Raw genomic sequence first — 21068 nt, 5'->3', positions numbered from 1 at the left:
TAGACCGCTCGGCCCTCCTGACGTGGTTTTATGTAATTTGGACGTTTTAAAATTATCTCTTCCAGTTATTTTCATAAAACACATCGTGTCAGAAGTGGGATTCGAACCCACGCCCTCAAACGAGGATCAGAATACACAGACTCACATCGTGAACGAAGGAAGCTAAGCCCCGTGAGTCTTGCGCCTTAGACCGCTCGGCCATCCTGTTGTAGTCTTATGCAATTTAGACGTTTTAAAATTACATCTCTTCCAGTTATTTTCATAAAACACATCGTCTCAGAAGTGGGATTCGAAAACACTCCCGCAAACGAGGACCAGAATACAGCGATTCACATCGTGAACCAATGAAACTAAGAACCCTTGAGTCTTGCGCCTTAGACCGCTCGGCCATCCTGTTGTGGTCTTATGTAATTTGGACGTTTTAAAATTACATCTCTTCCAGTTATTTTCATAAATCACATCGTGTCAGAAGTGGGATTCGAACCCACGCCCTTAAACGAGTACCAGAATACACAGATTCACATCGTGAACGAAGGAAGCTAAGCCCCTTGAGTCTGGCGCCTTAGACCGCTCGGCCATCCTGTTGTGGTCTTATGTAATTTTGACGTTTTTAAATTACATCTCTTCCAGTTATTTTCATAAAACACATCGTGTCAGAAGTGGGTTTCGAACCCACGCCCTCAAACGAGGACCAGAATACACAGATTCACATCGTAAACGAAGGAAGCTAAGCCCCATGAGTCTGGCGCCTTAGACCGCTCGGCCCTCCTGACGTGGTTTTATGTAATTTGGACGTTTTAAAATTACATCTCTTCCAGTTATTTTCATAAAACACATCGTCTCAGAAGTGGGATTCGAAAACACTCCCGCAAACGAGGACCAGAATACAGCGATTCACATCGTGAACCAATGAAACTAAGAACCCTTGAGTCTTGCGCCTTAGACCGCTCGGCCATCCTGTTGTGGTCTTATGTAATTTGGACGTTTTAAAATTACATCTCTTCCAGTTATTTTCATAAAACACATCGTGTCAGAAGTGGGATTCGAACCCACGCCCTTAAACGAGTACCAGAATACACAGATTCACATCGTGAACGAAGGAAGCTAAGCCCCTTGAGTCTGGCGCCCTAGACCGCTCGGCCATCCTGTTGTGGTCTTATGCAATTTTGACGTTTTTAAATTACATCTCTTCCAGTTATTTTCATAAAACACATCGTGTCAGAAGTGGGATTCGAACCCACGCCCTCAAACGAGGACCAGAATACAGCGATTGACATCGTGAACGAAGGAAGCTAAGCCCCTTGAGTCTGGCGCCTTAGACCGCTCGGCCCTCCTGACGTGGTTTTATGTAATTTGGACGTTTTAAAATTACATCTCTTCCAGTTATTTTCATAAAACACATCGTGTCAGAAGTGGGATTCGAACCCACGCCCTCAAACGAGGACCAGAATACACAGATTCACATCGTGAACGAAGGAAGCTAAGCCCCGTGAGTCTTGCGCCTTAGACCGCTCGGCCATCCTGTTGTAGTCTTATGCAATTTAGACGTTTTAAAATTACATCTCTTCCAGTTATTTTCATAAAACACATCGTCTCAGAAGTGGGATTGGAAAACACTCCCGCAAACGAGGACCAGAATACAGCGATTCACATCGTGAACCAATGAAACTAAGAACCCTTGAGTCTTGCGCCTTAGACCGCTCGGCCATCCTGTTGTGGTCTTATGTAATTTTGACGTTTTAAATTACATCTCTTCCAGTTATTTTCATAAAACACATCGTGTCAGAAGTGGGATTCGAACCCACGCCCTCAAACGAGGACCAGAATACACAGATTCACATCGTGAACGAAGGAAGCTAAGCCCCTTAACTCTGGCGCCTTAGACCGCTCGGCCATCCTGTTGTGGCCTTTTGTAATTTTGACGTTTTAAAATTACATCTCTTCCAGTTATTTTCATAAAACACATCGTGTCAGAAGTGGGATACGAACCCACGCCCTCAAACGAGGACCAGAATACACAGATTCACATCGTGAACGAAGGAAGCTAAGCCCCGTGAGTCTTGCGCCTTAGACCGCTCGGCCATCCTGTTGTAGTCTTATGCAATTTAGACGTTTTAAAATTACATCTCTTCCAGTTATTTTCATAAAACACATCGTCTCAGAAGTGGGTTTGGAAAACACTCCCGCAAACGAGGACCAGAATACAGCGATTCACATCGTGAACCAATGAAACTAAGAACCCTTGAGTCTTGCGCCTTAGACCACTCGGCCATCCTGTTGTGGTCTTATGTAATTTGGACGTTTTAAAATTACATCTCTTCCAGTTATTTTCATAAAACACATCGTGTCAGAAGTGGGATTCGAACCCATGCCCTTAAACGAGTACCAGAATACACAGATTCACATCGTAAACGAAGGAAGCTAAGCCCCTTGAGTCTGGCGTTTAGACCGCTCGGCCCTCCTGACGTGGTTTTATGTAATTTGGACGTATTAAAATTACATCTCTTCCAGTTATTTTCAAAAAACACACCGTGTCAGAAGTGGGATTCGAACCCACGCCCTAAAACGAGGACGAGAATACACAGATTCACATCGTGAACGAAGGAAGCTAAGCCCCTTGAGTCTGGCGCCTTAGACCGCTCGGCCATCCTGACGTAGTTTTATGTAATTTGGACGTTTTAAAATTACATCTCTTCCAGTTATTTTCATAAAACACATCGTGTCAGAAGTGGGACTCGAACCCACGCCCTCAAACGAGGACCAGAATACAGTGTTTCACATCGTGAACGAAGGAAGCTAAGCCCCTTGAGTCTGGCACCTTAGGCCGCTCGGCCATCCTGACGTGGTTTTATGTAATTTGGACGTTTTAAAATTACATCTCTTCCAGTTATTTTCAAAAAACACATCGTATCAGAAGTGGGATTCGAACCCACGCCCTAAAACGAGGACGAGAATACACAGACTCACATCGTGAACGAAGGAAGCTAAGCCCCTTGAGTCTGGCACCTTAGGCCGCTCGGCCATCCTGACGTGGTTTTATGTAGTTTGGACGTTTTAAAATTACATCTCTTCCAGTTCTATTCGAAAAACACATCGTGTCAGAAGTGGGATTCGAACCCACGCCCTCAAACGAGGACCAGGATACACAGATTCACATCGTGAACGAAGGAAGCTAAGCCCCTTGAGTCTGGCGCCTTAGACCGCTCGGCCATACTGACGTGGTTTTATGTAATTTGGACGTTTCAAAATTACATCTCTTCTAGTTATTTTCATAAAACACATCGTGTCAGAAGTGGGATTCGAACCCACGCCCTCAAACGAGGACCAGAATACAGTGATTCACATCGTGAACGAAGGAAGCTAAGCCCCTTTAGTCTGGCACCTTAGGCCGCTCGGCCATCCTGACGTGGTTTTATGTAATTTGGACGTTTTACAATTACATCTCTTCCAGTTATTTTCAAAAAACACATCGTGTCAGAAGTGGGATTCGAACCCACGCCCTCAAACGAGGACGAGAATACACAGATTCACACCGTGAACGAAGGAAGCTAAGCCCCTTGAGTCTGTCGCCTTAGACAGCTCGGCCATCCTGACGTGGTTTTATGTAATTTGGACGTTTTAAAATTACATCTCTTCCAGTTATTTTCATAAAACACATCGTGTCAGAAGTGCGATAAGAACCCACACCCTCAAACGAGCACCGGAATACACAGATTCACATCGTGAACGAAGGAAGCTAAGCCCCTTGAGTCTGGCGCCTTAGACCGCTCGGCCATCCTGACGTGGTGTTATGTAATTTGGACGTTTTAAAATTACATCTCTTCCAGTTATTTTCAAAAAACACATCGTATCAGAAGTGGGATTCGAACCCACGCCCTAAAACGAGGACGAGAATACACAGACTCACATCGTGAACGAAGGAAGCTAAGCCCCTTGAGTCTGGCACCTTAGGCCGCTCGGCCATCCTGACGTGGTTTTATGTAGTTTGGACGTTTTAAAATTACATCTCTTCCAGTTATATTCGAAAAACACATCGTGTCAGAAGTGGGATTCGAACCCACGCCCTCAAACGAGGACCAGGATACACAGATTCACATCGTGAACGAAGGAAGCTAAGCCCCTTGAGTCTGGCGCCTTAGACCGCTCGGCCATACTGACGTGGTTTTATGTAATTTGGACGTTTCAAAATTACATCTCTTCTAGTTATTTTCATAAAACACATCGTGTCAGAAGTGGGATTCGAACCCACGCCCTCAAACGAGGACCAGAATACAGTGATTCACATCGTGAACGAAGGAAGCTAAGCCCCTTTAGTCTGGCACCTTAGGCCGCTCGGCCATCCTGACGTGGTTTTATGTAATTTGGACGTTTTACAATTACATCTCTTCCAGTTATTTTCAAAAAACACATCGTGTCAGAAGTGGGATTCGAACCCACGCCCTCAAACGAGGACGAGAATACACAGATTCACACCGTGAACGAAGGAAGCTAAGCCCCTTGAGTCTGTCGCCTTAGACAGCTCGGCCATCCTGTTGTGGTCTTTGGTAATTTTGACGTTTTAAAATTACATCTCTTCCAGTTATTTTCATAAAACACATCGTGTCATAAGTGGGATTCGAACCCACGCCCTCAAACGAGGACCAGAATACACAGATTCACATCGTAAACGAAGGAAGCTAAACCCCTTGAGTCTGGCGTTTAGACCGCTCGGCCCTCCTGACGTGGTTTTATGTAATTTGGACGTTTTAAAATTACATCTCTTCCAGTTATTTTCATAAAACACATCGTGTCAGAAGTGCGATACGAACCCACGCCCTCAAACGAGCACCGGAATACACAGATTCACATCGTGAACGAAGGAAGCTAAGCCCCTTGAGTCTGGCGCCTTAGACCGCTCGGCCATCCTGACGTGGTTTTATGTAATTTGAACGTTTTAAAATTACATCTCTTCCAGTTATTTTCAAAAAACACATCGTGTCAGAAGTGGGATTCGAACCCACGCCCTAAAACGAGGACGAGAATACACAGACTCACATCGTGAACGAAGGAAGCTAAGCCCCTTGAGTCTGGCACCTTAGGCCGCTCGGCCATCCTGACGTGGTTTTATGTAATTTGGACGTTTTAAAATTACATCTCTTCCAGTTATTTTCGAAAAACACATCGTGTCAGAAGTGGGATTCGAACCCACGCCCTCAAACGAGGACCAGAATACAGTGATTCACATCGTGAACGAAGGAAGCTAAGCCCCTTGAGTCTGGCACCTTAGGCCGCTCGGCCATCCTGACGTGGTTTTATGTAATTTGGACGTTTTAAAATTACATCTCTTCCAGTTATTTTCAAAAAACACATCGTGTCAGAAGTGGGATTCGAACCCACGCCCTAAAACGAGGACGAGAATACACAGATTCACACCGTGAACGAAGGAAGCTAAGCCCCTTGAGTCTGTCGCCTTAGACAGCTCGGCCATCCTGTTGTGGTCTTTGGTAATTTTGACGTTTTAAAATTACATCTCTTCCAGTTATTTTCATAAAACACATGGTGTCATAAGTGGGATTCGAACCCACGCCCTCAAACGAGGACCAGAATACACAGATTCACATCGTAAACGAAGGAAGCTAAACCCCTTGAGTCTGGCGTTTAGACCGCTCGGCCATCCTGACGTGGTTTTATGTAATTTGGACGTTTTAAAATTACATCTCTTCCAGTTATTTTCAAAAAACACATCGTGTCAGAAGTGGGATTCGAACCCACGCCCTAAAACGAGGACGAGAATACACAGACTCACATCGTGAACGAAGGAAGCTAAGCCCCTTGAGTCTGGCACCTTAGGCCGCTCGGCCATCCTGACGTGGTTTTATGTAATTTGGACGTTTTAAAATTACATCTCTTCCAGTTATATTCGAAAAACACATCGTGCCAGAAGTGGGATTCGAACCCACGCCCTCAAACGAGGACCAGGATACACAGATTCACATCGTGAACGAAGGAAGCTAAGCCCCTTGAGTGTGGCGCCTTAGACCGCTCGGCCATACTGACGTGGTTTTATGTAATTTGGACGTTTCAAAATTACATCTCTTCTAGTTATTTTCATAAAACACATCGTGTCAGAAGTGGGATTCGAACCCACGCCCTCAAACGAGGACCAGAATACAGTGATTCACATCGTGAACGAAGGAAGCTAAGCCCCTTTAGTCTGGCACCTTAGGCCGCTCGGCCATCCTGACGTGGTTTTATGTAATTTGGACGTTTTACAATTACATCTCTTCCAGTTATTTTCAAAAAACACATCGTGTCAGAAGTGGGATTCGAACCCACGCCCTCAAACGAGGACCAGAATACACAGATTCACATCGTAAACGAAGGAAGCTAAACCCCTTGAGTCTGGCGTTTAGACCGCTCGGCCCTCCTGACGTGGTTTTATGTAATTTGGACGTTTTAAAATTACATCTCTTCCAGTTATTTTCATAAAACACATCGTGTCAGAAGTGCGATACGAACCCACGCCCTCAAACGAGCACCGGAATACACAGATTCACATCGTGAACGAAGGAAGCTAAGCCCCTTGAGTCTGGCGCCTTAGACCGCTCGGCCATCCTGACGTGGTTTTATGTAATTTGGACGTTTTAAAATTACATCTCTTCCAGTTATTTTCAAAAAACACATCGTGTCAGAAGTGGGATTCGAACCCACGCCCTAAAACGAGGACGAGAATACACAGACTCACATCGTGAACGAAGGAAGCTAAGCCCCTTGAGTCTGGCACCTTAGGCCGCTCGGCCATCCTGACGTGGTTTTATGTAATTTGGACGTTTTAAAATTACATCTCTTCCAGTTATTTTCGAAAAACACATCGTGTCAGAAGTGGGATTCGAACCCACGCCCTCAAACGAGGACCAGAATACAGTGATTCACATCGTGAACGAAGGAAGCTAAGCCCCTTGAGTCTGGCACCTTAGGCCGCTCGGCCATCCTGACGTGGTTTTATGTAATTTGGACGTTTTAAAATTACATCTCTTCCAGTTATTTTCAAAAAACACATCGTGTCAGAAGTGGGATTCGAACCCACGCCCTAAAACGAGGACGAGAATACACAGATTCACACCGTGAACGAAGGAAGCTAAGCCCCTTGAGTCTGTCGCCTTAGACAGCTCGGCCATCCTGTTGTGGTCTTTGGTAATTTTGACGTTTTAAAATTACATCTCTTCCAGTTATTTTCATAAAACACATGGTGTCATAAGTGGGATTCGAACCCACGCCCTCAAACGAGGACCAGAATACACAGATTCACATCGTAAACGAAGGAAGCTAAACCCCTTGAGTCTGGCGTTTAGACCGCTCGGCCATCCTGACGTGGTTTTATGTAATTTGGACGTTTTAAAATTACATCTCTTCCAGTTATTTTCAAAAAACACATCGTGTCAGAAGTGGGATTCGAACCCACGCCCTAAAACGAGGACGAGAATACACAGACTCACATCGTGAACGAAGGAAGCTAAGCCCCTTGAGTCTGGCACCTTAGGCCGCTCGGCCATCCTGACGTGGTTTTATGTAATTTGGACGTTTTAAAATTACATCTCTTCCAGTTATATTCGAAAAACACATCGTGCCAGAAGTGGGATTCGAACCCACGCCCTCAAACGAGGACCAGGATACACAGATTCACATCGTGAACGAAGGAAGCTAAGCCCCTTGAGTCTGGCGCCTTAGACCGCTCGGCCATACTGACGTGGTTTTATGTAATTTGGACGTTTCAAAATTACATCTCTTCTAGTTATTTTCATAAAACACATCGTGTCAGAAGTGGGATTCGAACCCACGCCCTCAAACGAGGACCAGAATACAGTGATTCACATCGTGAACGAAGGAAGCTAAGCCCCTTTAGTCTGGCACCTTAGGCCGCTCGGCCATCCTGACGTGGTTTTATGTAATTTGGACGTTTTACAATTACATCTCTTCCAGTTATTTTCAAAAAACACATCGTGTCAGAAGTGGGATTCGAACCCACGCCCTAAAACGAGGACGAGAATACACAGACTCACATCGTGAACGAAGGAAGCTAAGCCCCTTGAGTCTGGCGCCTTAGACCGCTCGGCCATCCTGACGTGGTGTTATGTAATTTGGACGTTTTAAAATTACATCTCTTCCAGTTATTTTCAAAAAACACATCGTATCAGAAGTGGGATTCGAACCCACGCCCTAAAACGAGGACGAGAATACACAGACTCACATCGTGAACGAAGGAAGCTAAGCCCCTTGAGTCTGGCACCTTAGGCCGCTCGGCCATCCTGACGTGGTTTTATGTAGTTTGGACGTTTTAAAATTACATCTCTTCCAGTTATATTCGAAAAACACATCGTGTCAGAAGTGGGATTCGAACCCACGCCCTCAAACGAGGACCAGGATACACAGATTCACATCGTGAACGAAGGAAGCTAAGCCCCTTGAGTCTGGCGCCTTAGACCGCTCGGCCATACTGACGTGGTTTTATGTAATTTGGACGTTTCAAAATTACATCTCTTCTAGTTATTTTCATAAAACACATCGTGTCAGAAGTGGGATTCGAACCCACGCCCTCAAACGAGGACCAGAATACAGTGATTCACATCGTGAACGAAGGAAGCTAAGCCCCTTTAGTCTGGCACCTTAGGCCGCTCGGCCATCCTGACGTGGTTTTATGTAATTTGGACGTTTTACAATTACATCTCTTCCAGTTATTTTCAAAAAACACATCGTGTCAGAAGTGGGATTCGAACCCACGCCCTCAAACGAGGACGAGAATACACAGATTCACACCGTGAACGAAGGAAGCTAAGCCCCTTGAGTCTGTCGCCTTAGACAGCTCGGCCATCCTGTTGTGGTCTTTGGTAATTTTGACGTTTTAAAATTACATCTCTTCCAGTTATTTTCATAAAACACATCGTGTCATAAGTGGGATTCGAACCCACGCCCTCAAACGAGGACCAGAATACACAGATTCACATCGTAAACGAAGGAAGCTAAACCCCTTGAGTCTGGCGTTTAGACCGCTCGGCCCTCCTGACGTGGTTTTATGTAATTTGGACGTTTTAAAATTACATCTCTTCCAGTTATTTTCATAAAACACATCGTGTCAGAAGTGCGATACGAACCCACGCCCTCAAACGAGCACCGGAATACACAGATTCACATCGTGAACGAAGGAAGCTAAGCCCCTTGAGTCTGGCGCCTTAGACCGCTCGGCCATCCTGACGTGGTTTTATGTAATTTGGACGTTTTAAAATTACATCTCTTCCAGTTATTTTCAAAAAACACATCGTGTCAGAAGTGGGATTCGAACCCACGCCCTAAAACGAGGACGAGAATACACAGACTCACATCGTGAACGAAGGAAGCTAAGCCCCTTGAGTCTGGCACCTTAGGCCGCTCGGCCATCCTGACGTGGTTTTATGTAATTTGGACGTTTTAAAATTACATCTCTTCCAGTTATTTTCGAAAAACACATCGTGTCAGAAGTGGGATTCGAACCCACGCCCTCAAACGAGGACCAGAATACAGTGATTCACATCGTGAACGAAGGAAGCTAAGCCCCTTGAGTCTGGCACCTTAGGCCGCTCGGCCATCCTGACGTGGTTTTATGTAATTTGGACGTTTTAAAATTACATCTCTTCCAGTTATTTTCAAAAAACACATCGTGTCAGAAGTGGGATTCGAACCCACGCCCTAAAACGAGGACGAGAATACACAGATTCACACCGTGAACGAAGGAAGCTAAGCCCCTTGAGTCTGTCGCCTTAGACAGCTCGGCCATCCTGTTGTGGTCTTTGGTAATTTTGACGTTTTAAAATTACATCTCTTCCAGTTATTTTCATAAAACACATGGTGTCATAAGTGGGATTCGAACCCACGCCCTCAAACGAGGACCAGAATACACAGATTCACATCGTAAACGAAGGAAGCTAAACCCCTTGAGTCTGGCGTTTAGACCGCTCGGCCATCCTGACGTGGTTTTATGTAATTTGGACGTTTTAAAATTACATCTCTTCCAGTTATTTTCAAAAAACACATCGTGTCAGAAGTGGGATTCGAACCCACGCCCTAAAACGAGGACGAGAATACACAGACTCACATCGTGAACGAAGGAAGCTAAGCCCCTTGAGTCTGGCACCTTAGGCCGCTCGGCCATCCTGACGTGGTTTTATGTAATTTGGACGTTTTAAAATTACATCTCTTCCAGTTATATTCGAAAAACACATCGTGCCAGAAGTGGGATTCGAACCCACGCCCTCAAACGAGGACCAGGATACACAGATTCACATCGTGAACGAAGGAAGCTAAGCCCCTTGAGTCTGGCGCCTTAGACCGCTCGGCCATACTGACGTGGTTTTATGTAATTTGGACGTTTCAAAATTACATCTCTTCTAGTTATTTTCATAAAACACATCGTGTCAGAAGTGGGATTCGAACCCACGCCCTCAAACGAGGACCAGAATACAGTGATTCACATCGTGAACGAAGGAAGCTAAGCCCCTTTAGTCTGGCACCTTAGGCCGCTCGGCCATCCTGACGTGGTTTTATGTAATTTGGACGTTTTACAATTACATCTCTTCCAGTTATTTTCAAAAAACACATCGTGTCAGAAGTGGGATTCGAACCCACGCCCTAAAACGAGGACGAGAATACACAGACTCACATCGTGAACGAAGGAAGCTAAGCCCCTTGAGTCTGGCACCTTAGGCCGCTCGGCCATCCTGACGTGGTTTTATGTAGTTTGGACGTTTTAAAATTACATCTCTTCCAGTTATATTCGAAAAACACATCGTGTCAGAAGTGGGATTCGAACCCACGCCCTCAAACGAGGACCAGGATACACAGATTCACATCGTGAACGAAGGAAGCTAAGCCCCTTGAGTCTGGCGCCTTAGACCGCTCGGCCATACTGACGTGGTTTTATGTAATTTGGACGTTTCAAAATTACATCTCTTCTAGTTATTTTCATAAAACACATCGTGTCAGAAGTGGGATTCGAACCCACGCCCTCAAACGAGGACCAGAATACAGTGATTCACATCGTGAACGAAGGAAGCTAAGCCCCTTTAGTCTGGCACCTTAGGCCGCTCGGCCATCCTGACGTGGTTTTATGTAATTTGGACGTTTTACAATTACATCTCTTCCAGTTATTTTCAAAAAACACATCGTGTCATAAGTGGGATTCGAACCCACGCCCTCAAACGAGGACGAGAATACACAGATTCACACCGTGAACGAAGGAAGCTAAGCCCCTTGAGTCTGTCGCCTTAGACAGCTCGGCCATCCTGTTGTGGTCTTTGGTAATTTTGACGTTTTAAAATTACATCTCTTCCAGTTATTTTCATAAAACACATCGTGTCATAAGTGGGATTCGAACCCACGCCCTCAAACGAGGACCAGAATACACAGATTCACATCGTAAACGAAGGAAGCTAAACCCCTTGAGTCTGGCGTTTAGACCGCTCGGCCCTCCTGACGTGGTTTTATGTAATTTGGACGTTTTTAAATTACATCTCTTCCAGTTATTTTCATAAAACACATCGTGTCAGAAGTGCGATACGAACCCACGCCCTCAAACGAGCACCGGAATACACAGATTCACATCGTGAACGAAGGAAGCTAAGCCCCTTGAGTCTGGCGCCTTAGACCGCTCGGCCATCCTGACGTGGTTTTATGTAATTTGGACGTTTTAAAATTACATCTCTTCCAGTTATTTTCAAAAAACACATCGTGTCAGAAGTGGGATTCGAACCCACGCCCTAAAACGAGGACGAGAATACACAGACTCACATCGTGAACGAAGGAAGCTAAGCCCCTTGAGTCTGGCACCTTAGGCCGCTCGGCCATCCTGACGTGGTTTTATGTAATTTGGACGTTTTAAAATTACATCTCTTCCAGTTATTTTCGAAAAACACATCGTGTCAGAAGTGGGATTCGAACCCACGCCCTCAAACGAGGACCAGAATACAGTGATTCACATCGTGAACGAAGGAAGCTAAGCCCCTTGAGTCTGGCACCTTAGGCCGCTCGGCCATCCTGACGTGGTTTTATGTAATTTGGACGTTTTAAAATTACATCTCTTCCAGTTATTTTCAAAAAACACATCGTGTCAGAAGTGGGATTCGAACCCACGCCCTAAAACGAGGACGAGAATACACAGATTCACACCGTGAACGAAGGAAGCTAAGCCCCTTGAGTCTGTCGCCTTAGACAGCTCGGCCATCCTGTTGTGGTCTTTGGTAATTTTGACGTTTTAAAATTACATCTCTTCCAGTTATTTTCATAAAACACATCGTGTCATAAGTGGGATTCGAACCCACGCCCTCAAACGAGGACCAGAATACACAGATTCACATCGTAAACGAAGGAAGCTAAACCCCTTGAGTCTGGCGTTTAGACCGCTCGGCCCTCCTGACGTGGTTTTATGTAATTTGGACGTTTTAAAATTACATCTCTTCCAGTTATTTTCATAAAACACATCGTGTCAGAAGTGCGATACGAACCCACGCCCTCAAACGAGCACCGGAATACACAGATTCACATCGTGAACGAAGGAAGCTAAGCCCCTTGAGTCTGGCGCCTTAGACCGCTCGGCCATCCTGACGTGGTTTTATGTAATTTGGACGTTTTAAAATTACATCTCTTCCAGTTATTTTCAAAAAACACATCGTGTCAGAAGTGGGATTCGAACCCACGCCCTCAAACGAGGACCAGAATACAGTGATTCACATCGTGAACGAAGGAAGCTAAGCCCCTTGAGTCTGGCACCTTAGGCCGCTCGGCCATCCTGACGTGGTTTTATGTAATTTGGACGTTTTACAATTACATCTCTTCCAGTTATTTTCAAAAAACACATCGTGTCAGAAGTGGGATTCGAACCCACGCCCTCAAACGAGGACGAGAATACACAGATTCACATCGTGAACGAAGGAAGCTAAGCCCCTTGAGTCTGGCGCCTTAGACCGCTCGGCCATAATGACGTGGTTTTATGTAATTTGGACGTTTTAAAATTACATCTCTTCCAGTTATTTTCATAAAACACATCGTGTCAGAAGTGCGATACGAACCCACGCCCTCAAACGAGCACCGGAATACACAGATTCACATCGTGAACGAAGGAAGCTAAGCCCCTTGAGTCTGGCGCCTTAGACCGCTCGGCCATCCTGACGTGGTTTTATGTAATTTGGACGTTTTAAAATTACATCTCTTCCAGTTATTTTCAAAAAACACATCGTGTCAGAAGTGGGATTCGAACCCACGCCCTCAAACGAGGACCAGAATACAGTGATTCACATCGTGAACGAAGGAAGCTAAGCCCCTTGAGTCTGGCACCTTAGGCCGCTCGGCCATCCTGACGTGGTTTTATGTAATTTGGACGTTTTACAATTACATCTCTTCCAGTTATTTTCAAAAAACACATCGTGTCAGAAGTGGGATTCGAACCCACGCCCTCAAACGAGGACGAGAATACACAGATTCACATCGTGAACGAAGGAAGCTAAGCCCCTTGAGTCTGGCGCCTTAGACCGCTCGGCCATAATGACGTGGTTTTATGTAATTTGGACGTTTTAAAATTACATCTCTTCTAGTTATTTTCATAAAACACATCGTGTCAGAAGTGGGATTCGAACCCACGCCCTCAAACGAGCACCGGAATACAGTGATTCACATCGTGAACGAAGGAAGCTAAGCCCCTTGAGTCTGGCACCTTAGACCGCTCGGCCATCCTGACGTGGTTTTATGTAATTTGGACGTTTTAAAATTACATCTCTTCCAGTTATTTTCAAAAAACACATCGTGTCAGAAGTGGGATTCGAACCCACGCCCTAAAACGAGGACGAGAATACACAGACTCACATCGTGAACGAAGGAAGCTAAGCCCCTTGAGTCTGGCACCTTAGGCCGCTCGGCCATCCTGACGTGGTTTTATGTAATTTGGACGTTTTAAAATTACATCTCTTCCAGTTATATTCGAAAAACACATCGTGTCAGAAGTGGGATTCGAACCCACGCCCTCAAACGAGGACCAGAATACAGTGATTCACATCGTGAACGAAGGAAGCTAAGCCCCTTGAGTCTGGCACCTTAGGCCGCTCGGCCATCCTGACGTGGTTTTATGTAATTTGGACGTTTTAAAATTACATCTCTTCCAGTTATTTTCAAAAAACACATCGTGTCAGAAGTGGGATTCGAACCCACGCCCTAAAACGAGGACGAGAATACACAGATTCACACCGTGAACGAAGGAAGCTAAGCCCCTTGAGTCTGTCGCCTAAGACAGCTCGGCCATCCTGTTGTGGTCTTTGGTAATTTTGACGTTTTAAAATTACATCTCTTCCAGTTATTTTCATAAAACACATCGTGTCATAAGTGGGATTCGAACCCACGCCCTCAAACGAGGACCAGAATACACAGATTCACATCGTAAACGAAGGAAGCTAAACCCCTTGAGTCTGGCGTTTAGACCGCTCGGCCCTCCTGACGTGGTTTTATGTAATTTGGACGTTTTAAAATTACATCTCTTCCAGTTATTTTCATAAAACACATCGTGTCAGAAGTGCGATACGAACCCACACCCTCAAACGAGCACCGGAATACACAGATTCACATCGTGAACGAAGGAAGCTAAGCCCCTTGAGTCTGGCGCCTTAGACCGCTCGGCCATCCTGACGTGGTTTTATGTAATTTGGACGTTTTAAAATTACATCTCTTCCAGTTATTTTCAAAAAACACATCGTGTCAGAAGTGGGATTCGAACCCACGCCCTAAAACGAGGACGAGAATACACAAACTCACATCGTGAACGAAGGAAGCTAAGCCCCTTGAGTCTGGCACCTTAGGCCGCTCGGCCATCCTGACGTGGTTTTATGTAATTTGGACGTTTTAAAATTACATCTCTTCCAGTTATATTCGAAAAACACATCGTGTCAGAAGTGGGATTCGAACCCACGCCCTCAAACGAGGACCAGGATACACAGATTCACATCGTGAACGAAGGAAGCTAAGCCCCTTGAGTCTGGCGCCTTAGACCGCTCGGCCATACTGACGTGGTTTTATGAAATTTGGACGTTTCAAAATTACATCTCTTCTAGTTATTTTCATAAAACACATCGTGTCAGAAGTGGGATTCGAACCCACGCCCTCAAACGAGGACCAGAATACAGTGATTCACATCGTGAACGAAGGAAGCTAAGCCCCTTTAGTCTGGCACCTTAGGCCGCTCGGCCATCCTGACGTGGTTTTATGTAATTTGGACGTTTTACAATTACATCTCTTCCAGTTATTTTCAAAAAACACATCGTGTCAGAAGTGGGATTCGAACCCACGCCCTCAAACGAGGACGAGAATACACAGATTCACATCGTGAACGAAGGAAGCTAAGCCCCTTGAGTCTGGCGCCTTAGACCGCTCGGCCATACTGACGTGGTTTTATGTAATTTGGACGTTTCAAAATTACATCTCTTCTAGTTATTTTCATAAAACACATCGTGTCAGAAGTGGGATTCGAACCCACGCCCTCAAACGAGGACCAGAATACAGTGATTCACATCGTGAACGAAGGAAGCTAAGCCCCTTGAGTCTGGCACCTTAGGCCGCTCGGCCATCCTGACGTGGTTTTATGTAATTTGGACGTTTTAAAATTACATCTCTTCCAGTTATATTCGAAAAACACATCGTGTCAGAAGTGGGATTCGAACCCACGCCCTCAAACGAGGACCAGGATACACAGATTCACATCGTGAACGAAGGAAGCTAAGCCCCTTGAATCTGGCGCCTTAGACCGCTCGGCCATACTGACGTGGTTTTATGTAATTTGGACGTTTCAAAATTACATCTCTTCTAGTTATTTTCATAAAACACATCGTGTCAGAAGTGGGATTCGAACCCACGCCCTCAAACGAGGACCAGAATACAGTGATTCACATCGTGAACGAAAGAAGCTAAGCCCCTTTAGTCTGGCACCTTAGGCCGCTCGGCCATCCTGACGTGGTTTTATGTAATTTGGACGTTTTACAATTACATCTCTTCCAGTTATTTTCAAAAAACACATCGTGTCAGAAGTGGGATTCGAACCCACGCCCTCAAACGAGGACGAGAATACACAGATTCACATCGTGAACGAAGGAAGCTAAGCCCCTTGAGTCTGGCGCCTTAGACCGCTCGGCCATACTGACGTGGTTTTATGTAATTTGGACGTTTCAAAATTACATCTCTTCTAGTTATTTTCATAAAACACATCGTGTCAGAAGTGGGATTCGAACCCACGCCCTCAAACGAGGACCAGAATACAGTGATTCACATCGTGAACGAAGGAAGCTAAGCCCCTTGAGTCTGGCACCTTAGGCCGCTCGGCCATCCTGACGTGGTTTTATGTAATTTGGACGTTTTACAATTACATCTCTTCCAGTTATTTTCAAAAAACACATCGTGTCAGAAGTGGGATTCGAACCCACGCCCTCAAACGAGGACGAGAATACACAGATTCACATCGTGAACGAAGGAAGCTAAGCCCCTTGAGTCTGGCGCCTTAGACCGCTCGGCCATAATGACGTGGTTTTATGTAATTTGGACGTTTTAAAATTACATCTCTTCTAGTTATTTTCATAAAACACATCGTGTCAGAAGTGGGATTCGAACCCACGCCCTCAAACGAGGACCAGAATACACAGATTCACATCGTGAACGAAGGAAGCTAAGAACCCTCGAGTCTGTCGCCTAAGACCGCTCGGTCATACTGACGTGGTTTTATGTAATTTGGACGTTTTAAAATTACATCTCTTCCAGTTATTTTCAAAAAACACATCGTGTCAGAAGTGGGATTCGAACCCACGCCCTCAAACGAGCACCGGAATACACAGATTCACATCGTGAACGAAAGAAGCTAAGCCCCTTGAGTCTGGCGCCTTAGACCGCTCGGCCATACTGACGTGGTTTTATGTAATTTGGACGTTTCAAAATTACATCTCTTCCAGTTATTTTCATAAAACACATCGTGTCTGAAGTGGGATTCGAAAACACTCCCGCAAACGAGGACCAGAATACAGCGATTCACATCGTGAACCAATGAAACTAAGAACACTTGAGTCTGTCGCCTAAGACCGCTCGGCCATCCTGTTGTGGTTTTATGTAATTTGGACGTTTTAAAATTACATCTCTTCCAGTTATTTTCATAAAGCACATCGTGTCAGAAGTGCGATACGAACCCACGTCCTCAAACGAGGACCAGAATACACAGATTCACATCGTGAACGAAGGAAGCTAAGCCCCTTGAGTCTGGCGCCTTAGACCGCTCGGCCATCCTGACGTGGTTTTATGTAATTTGGACGTTTTAAAATTACATCTCTTCCAGTTATTTTCAAAAAACACATCGTGTCAGAAGTGGGATTCGAGCCCACGCCCTCAAACGAGGACCAGAATACACAGATTCACATCGTGAACGAAGGAAGCTAAGCCCCTTGAGTCTGGCGACTTAGACCGCTCGGCCATACTGACGTGGTTTTATGTAATTTGGACGTTTCAAAATTACATCTCTTCTAGTTATTTTCATAAAACACGTCGTGTCAGAAGTGGGATTCGAACCCACGCCCTCAAACGAGGACCAGAATACAGTGATTCACATCCTGAACGAAGGAAGCTAAGCCCCTTGAGTCTGGCACCTTAGGCCGCTCGGCCATCCTGACGTGGTTTTATGTAATTTGGACCTTTTACAATTACATCTCTTCCAGTTATTTTCAAAAAACACATCGTGTCAGAAGTGGGATTCGAACCCACGCCCTCAAACGAGGACGAGAATACACAGATTCACATCGTGAACGAAGGAAGCTAAGCCCCTTGAGTCTGGCGCCTTAGACCGCTCGGCCATAATGACGTGGTTTTATGTAATTTGGACGCTTTAAAATTACATCTCTTCTAGTTATTTTCATAAAACACATCGTGTCAGAAGCGGGATTCGAACCCACGCCCTCAAACGAGGACCAGAATACACAGATTCACATCGTGAACGAAGGAAGCTAAGCCCCTTGAGTCTGGCGCCTTAGACCGCTCGGCCATCCTAACGTGGTTTTATGTAATTTGGACGTTTTAAAATTACATCTCTTCCAGTTATTTTCAAAAAACACATCGTGTCAGAAGTGGGATTCGAAAACACTCCCGAAAACGAGGACCAGAATACAGCGATTCACATCGTGAACCAATGAAACTAAGAACACCTGAGTCTGTCGCCTAAGACCGCTCGGCCATCCTGTTGTGGTTTTATGTAACTTGGACGTTTTAAAATTACATCTCTTCCAGTTATTTTCATAAAACACATCGTGTCAGAAGTGCGATACGAACTTACGTCCTCAAACGAGGACCAGAATACACAGATTCACATTGTGAACGAAGGAAGCTAAGCCCCTTGAGTCTGGCGCCTTAGACCGCTCGGCCATCCTGACGTGGTTTTATGTAATTTGGACGTTTTAAAATTACATCTCTTCCAGTTATTTTCAAAAAACACATCGTGTCAGAAGTGGGATTCGAACCCACGCCCTAAAACGAGGACGAGGATACACAGATTCACATCGTGAACGAAGAAAGCTAAGCCCCTTGAGTCTGTCGCCTTAGACAGCTCGGCCATCCTGTTGTGGTGTTTGGTAATTTTGACGTTTTAAAATTACATCTCTTCCAGTTATTTTCAAAAAACACATCGTGTCAGAAGTGGGATTCGAAAACACTCCCGAAAACGAGGACCAGAATACAGCGCTTCACTTCGTGAACGAAGGAAGCTAAGAACCCTTGAGTCTGTTGCCTAAGACCGCTCGGCCATCCTGTTGTGGTTTTATGTAACTTGGACGTTTTAAAATTACATCTCTTCCAGTTATTTTCATAAAACACATCGTGTCAGAAGTGCGATACGAACTTACGTCCTCAAACGAGGACCAGAATACACAGATTCACATTGTGAACGAAGGAAGATAAGCCCCTTGAGTCTGGCGCCTTAGACCGCTCGGCCATCCTGACGTGGTTTTATGTAATTTGGACGTTTTAAAATTACATCTCTTCCAGTTATTTTCAAAAAACACATCGTGTCAGAAGTGGGATTCGAACCCACGCCCTAAAACGAGGACGAGGATACACAGATTCACATCGTGAACGAAGAAAGCTAAGCCCCTTGAGTCTGTCGCCTTAGACAGCTCGGCCATCCTGTTGTGGTGTTTGGTAATTTTGACGTTTTAAAATTACATCTCTTCCAGTTATTTTCATAAAACACATCGTGTCAGAAGTGGGATACGAACCCACGCCCTCAAACGAGGACCAGAATACACAGATTCACATCGTAAACGAAGGAAGCTAAGCCCCTTGAGTCTGGCGTTTAGACCGCTCGGCCCTCCTGACGTGGTTTTATGTAATTTGGACGTTTTAAAATTACATCTCTTCCAGTTATTTTCATAAATCACATCGTGTCAGAAGTGGGATACGAACCCACGCCCTCAAACGAGGACCAGAATACACAGATTCACATCGTGAACGAAGGAAGCTAAGCCCCTTGAGTCTGGCGCCTTAGACCGCTCGGCCATCCTGACGTAGTTTTATGTAATTTGGACGTTTTAAAATTACATCTCTTCCAGTTATTTTCAAAAAACACATCGTGTCAGAAGTGGGATTCGAACCCACGCCCTAAAACGAGGACGAGAATACACAGATTCACATCGTGAACGAAGGAAGCTAAGCCCCTTGAGTCTGGCACCTTAGGCCGCTCGGCCATCCTGACGTGGTTTTATGTAATTTGGACGTTTTAAAATTACATCTCTTCCAGTTATTTTCAAAAAACACATCGTGTCAGAAGTGGGATTCGAACCCACACCCTAAAACGAGGACGAGAATACACAGATTCACATCGTGAACGAAGGAAGCTAAGCCCCTTGAGTCTGTCGCCTTAGACAGCTCGGCCATCCTGTTGTGGTTTTATGTAATTTGGACGTTTTAAAATTACATCTCTTCCAGTTATTTTCAAAAAACACATCGTGTCAGAAGTGGGATTCGAACCCACGCCCTAAAACGAGGACGAGAATACACAGATTCACATCGTGAACGAAGGAAGCTAAGCCCCTTGAGTCTGTCGCCTTAGACAGCTCGGCCATCCTGTTGTGGTCTTTGGTAATTTTGACGTTTTAAAATTACATCTGTTCCAGTTATTTTCATAAAACACATCGTGTCATAAGTGGGATTCGAACCCACGCCCTCAAACGAGGACCAGAATACACAGATTTACATCGTAAACGAAGGAAGTTAAGCCCCTTGAGTCTGGCGTTTAGATCGCTCGGCCCTCCTGACGTGGTTTTAAGTAATTTGGACGTTTTAAAATTACATCTCTTCCAGTTATTTTCATAAAACACATCGTGTCAGAAGTGGGATACGAACCCACGCCCTCAAACGAGGACCAGAATAAACAGATTCACATCGTGAACGAAGGAAGCTAAGCCCCTTGAGTCTGGCGCCTTAGACCGCTCGGCCATCCTGACGTGGTTTTATGTAATTTGGACGTTTCAAAATTACATCTCTTCCAGTTATTTTCATAAAACACATCGTGTCATAAGTGGGATTCGAACCCACGCCCTCAAACGAGGACCAGAATACAGCGATTCACATCGTCAACCAATGAAACTAAGAACACTTGAGTCTGTCGCCTAAGACCGCTCGGCCATCCCGTTGTAGTTTTATGTGATTTGGACGTTTTAAAATTACATCTCTTACAGTTATTTTCATAAAACACATCGTGTCAGAAGTGCGATACGAACCCACGTCCTCAAAAGAGGACCAGAATACACAGATTCACATCGTGAACGAAGGAAGCTAAGCCCCTTGAGTCTGGCGCCTTAGACCGCTCGGCCATCCTGACGTGGTTTTATGTAATTTGGACGTTTTAAAATTACATCTCTTCCAGTTATTTTCAAAAAACACATCGTGTCAGAAGTGGGATTCGAACCCACGCCCTCAAACGAGGACCAGAATACACAGATTCACATCGTGAACGAAGGAAGCTAAGCCCCTTGAGTCTGGCGCCTTAGACCGCTCGTTCATCC

General features: G+C 45.1%; 11 non-coding genes across 11 annotated transcripts; all 11 read right to left on the bottom strand.

Moving 5' to 3' along the window:
- Window positions 1-3284: 3284 nt before the first annotated feature.
- TRNAF-AAA (transfer RNA phenylalanine (anticodon AAA)) lies at window positions 3285-3406 on the bottom strand. Its single transcript has 2 exons — window positions 3369-3406; window positions 3285-3330 (listed from the first exon to the last, which is right to left on the bottom strand). It is a non-coding gene; the product is annotated as a tRNA-Phe (tRNA).
- Window positions 3407-4224: 818 nt separating this feature from the next.
- On the bottom strand, window positions 4225-4346 carry TRNAF-AAA (transfer RNA phenylalanine (anticodon AAA)). Its single transcript has 2 exons — window positions 4309-4346; window positions 4225-4270 (listed from the first exon to the last, which is right to left on the bottom strand). It is a non-coding gene; the product is annotated as a tRNA-Phe (tRNA).
- Window positions 4347-6102: 1756 nt separating this feature from the next.
- Window positions 6103-6224, bottom strand: TRNAF-AAA (transfer RNA phenylalanine (anticodon AAA)). The gene is made up of 2 exons: window positions 6187-6224; window positions 6103-6148 (listed from the first exon to the last, which is right to left on the bottom strand). It is a non-coding gene; the product is annotated as a tRNA-Phe (tRNA).
- A 1568-nt stretch (window positions 6225-7792) lies between these two features.
- Window positions 7793-7914, bottom strand: TRNAF-AAA (transfer RNA phenylalanine (anticodon AAA)). The gene is made up of 2 exons: window positions 7877-7914; window positions 7793-7838 (listed from the first exon to the last, which is right to left on the bottom strand). It is a non-coding gene; the product is annotated as a tRNA-Phe (tRNA).
- Window positions 7915-8544: 630 nt separating this feature from the next.
- TRNAF-AAA (transfer RNA phenylalanine (anticodon AAA)) lies at window positions 8545-8666 on the bottom strand. The gene is made up of 2 exons: window positions 8629-8666; window positions 8545-8590 (listed from the first exon to the last, which is right to left on the bottom strand). It is a non-coding gene; the product is annotated as a tRNA-Phe (tRNA).
- Window positions 8667-10422: 1756 nt separating this feature from the next.
- Window positions 10423-10544, bottom strand: TRNAF-AAA (transfer RNA phenylalanine (anticodon AAA)). Its single transcript has 2 exons — window positions 10507-10544; window positions 10423-10468 (listed from the first exon to the last, which is right to left on the bottom strand). It is a non-coding gene; the product is annotated as a tRNA-Phe (tRNA).
- Window positions 10545-10986: 442 nt separating this feature from the next.
- On the bottom strand, window positions 10987-11108 carry TRNAF-AAA (transfer RNA phenylalanine (anticodon AAA)). Its single transcript has 2 exons — window positions 11071-11108; window positions 10987-11032 (listed from the first exon to the last, which is right to left on the bottom strand). It is a non-coding gene; the product is annotated as a tRNA-Phe (tRNA).
- A 2508-nt stretch (window positions 11109-13616) lies between these two features.
- Window positions 13617-13738, bottom strand: TRNAL-CAA (transfer RNA leucine (anticodon CAA)). The gene is made up of 2 exons: window positions 13701-13738; window positions 13617-13662 (listed from the first exon to the last, which is right to left on the bottom strand). It is a non-coding gene; the product is annotated as a tRNA-Leu (tRNA).
- A 1381-nt stretch (window positions 13739-15119) lies between these two features.
- Window positions 15120-15241, bottom strand: TRNAF-AAA (transfer RNA phenylalanine (anticodon AAA)). The gene is made up of 2 exons: window positions 15204-15241; window positions 15120-15165 (listed from the first exon to the last, which is right to left on the bottom strand). It is a non-coding gene; the product is annotated as a tRNA-Phe (tRNA).
- Window positions 15242-15871: 630 nt separating this feature from the next.
- Window positions 15872-15993, bottom strand: TRNAF-AAA (transfer RNA phenylalanine (anticodon AAA)). Its single transcript has 2 exons — window positions 15956-15993; window positions 15872-15917 (listed from the first exon to the last, which is right to left on the bottom strand). It is a non-coding gene; the product is annotated as a tRNA-Phe (tRNA).
- An 819-nt stretch (window positions 15994-16812) lies between these two features.
- TRNAL-CAA (transfer RNA leucine (anticodon CAA)) lies at window positions 16813-16934 on the bottom strand. The gene is made up of 2 exons: window positions 16897-16934; window positions 16813-16858 (listed from the first exon to the last, which is right to left on the bottom strand). It is a non-coding gene; the product is annotated as a tRNA-Leu (tRNA).
- Between the last annotated feature and the right edge of the window lie 4134 nt (window positions 16935-21068).

This window comes from Phalangium opilio, unplaced genomic scaffold, assembly GCF_054372755.1.
Source record: "Phalangium opilio isolate 3A_F unplaced genomic scaffold, DU_Popi_V2 ptg000021l_1, whole genome shotgun sequence".
Taxonomy (NCBI): domain Eukaryota; kingdom Metazoa; phylum Arthropoda; class Arachnida; order Opiliones; family Phalangiidae; genus Phalangium; species Phalangium opilio.
This window is presented reverse-complemented; position numbering and strand designations above follow the sequence as displayed.